The sequence below is a fragment of the Arachis stenosperma genome, chromosome 2 (genome assembly GCF_014773155.1).
Source record: "Arachis stenosperma cultivar V10309 chromosome 2, arast.V10309.gnm1.PFL2, whole genome shotgun sequence".
NCBI lineage: Eukaryota > Viridiplantae > Streptophyta > Magnoliopsida > Fabales > Fabaceae > Arachis > Arachis stenosperma.
The window spans coordinates 32,590,875-32,592,707 of NC_080378.1; the positions used below are offsets into that span (position 1 = coordinate 32,590,875).

The 1,833-nt window shown below is 40.4% G+C and overlaps 1 non-coding gene across 1 annotated transcript; it reads right to left on the reverse strand.

Moving 5' to 3' along the window:
* Window positions 1-843: 843 nt before the first annotated feature.
* LOC130964922 (small nucleolar RNA R71) lies at window positions 844-951 on the reverse strand. The gene has a single exon (XR_009080986.1). It is a non-coding gene; the product is annotated as a small nucleolar RNA R71 (small nucleolar RNA).
* Window positions 952-1,833: the final 882 nt, after the last annotated feature.

Here is a 1,833-nt window from a genome sequence, read left to right on the forward strand (position 1 = left end):
AATCTTTTTCAAAAATCACTTGATTTTTTTCCTACTCTTAGTTTTCGAAAATCAATTAGTATTTTTCAAAATATTTTTAAAAATCTTTTACTTTATTTTCGAAAACTTCTTCCCCTTTTCTCACATCTTTCTATTTATGGACTAACACTCCTCCTTAATACACAATTCGAACTCCATCTTTCTTGATAAGTTCGAATTCTTCTACCTCTTCCTTCTATTTTTCTTTTCCTCTGACACCTCAAGGAATCTCTATACTGTGGCATAGAGGATTCCATATTTTCTTGTTTTCTTCTCTTTCATATGAGCAGGAGTAAAAACAAAAGCATTCTTGTTGAGGCTGACCCTGAACCTGAAAGGACCCTGAAGCGAAAGCTAAGAGAAGCTAAGGCACAACTCTCTGTAGAGGACCTAACAGAAATCTTCAAAGAAGAAGGACCCATGGCAGCCGAAAACAACAACAATGCCAACAATGCAAGGAAGGTGCTGGGTGACTTTACTGCACCTACTCCCGACTTTTATGGGAGAAGCATCTCTATCCCTGCCATTGGAGCAAACAACTTTGAGCTTAAGCCTCAATTAGTTTCTCTAATGCAACAGAATTACATGTTCCATGGACTTCCATTGGAAGATCCTCATCAGCTTTTAGCTGAATTCTTGCAAATCTGTGACGCTGTCAAGACTAATGGGGTTGACCCTGAGGTCTACAGACTTATGCTATTCCCTTTTGCTGTGAGAGACAGAGCTAGGATATGGTTGGACTCACAACCTAAAGAGAGCCTGAACTCTTGGGAAAAACTAGTCAATGCCTTCTTGGCAAAGTTCTTTCCACCTCAAAAATTGAGTAAGCTTAGAGTGGAAGTCCAAACCTTCAGACAGAAGAAAGGTGAATCCCTCTATGAAGCTTGGGAAAGATACAAACAATTAATCAGAAAGTGTCCTTCTGATATGCTTTCTGAATGGAGCATCATAGGTATCTTCTATGATGGTCTGTCTGAACTGTCCAAGATGTCATTGGATAGCTCTGCTGGAGGATCTCTTCATCTGAAGAAGACGCCTGCAGAAGCTCAAGAACTAATTAAAATGGTTGCAAATAACCAATTCATGTACACTTCTGAAAGGAATCCTGTGAACAATGGGACGAATCAGAAGAAAGGAGTTCTTGAGATTGATACTCTAAATGCCATATTGGCTCAGAACAAAATATTGACTCAGCAAGTCAATTTGATTTCTCAAAGTCTGTTTGGAATGCAAGCTGCACCAGGCAGTACTAAGGACGCTTCATCTAAAGAAGAAGCTTATGATCCTGAGAACCCTTCAATAGAAGAGGTGAATTACATGGGAGAATCCTATGGAAACACCTATAATTCTTCATGGAGAAATCATCCAAATCTCTCATGGAAGGATCAACAGAGACCTCAACAAGGTTTCAACAACAATAATGGTGGAAGAAACAGGTTTAGCAATGGCAAGCCTTTTCCATCATCTTTTTAGCAACAGACAGAGAATTCTAAGCAGAGCCACTCTGACTTAGCAACCATGGTCTATGATCTAATCAAAACCACTCAAAGTTTCATGACTGAAACAAGATCCTTCATTAGAAACTTGGAGGCACAAGTGGGACAGCTGAGCAAGAAAATTACTAAACTCCCTCCTAGTACTCTTCCAAGCAATACAGAAGAGAATCCAAAAGGAGAATGCAAGGCCATTAACATGACCCACATGGCCGAACTTGGAGAGGAGGAAGAGGCAGTGATCGCCATTGAGGAAGACCTCAATGGACGTCCACTGGCCTCCAATGAGTTCCCTAATGAGGAACCATGGGAATCTGAGGCT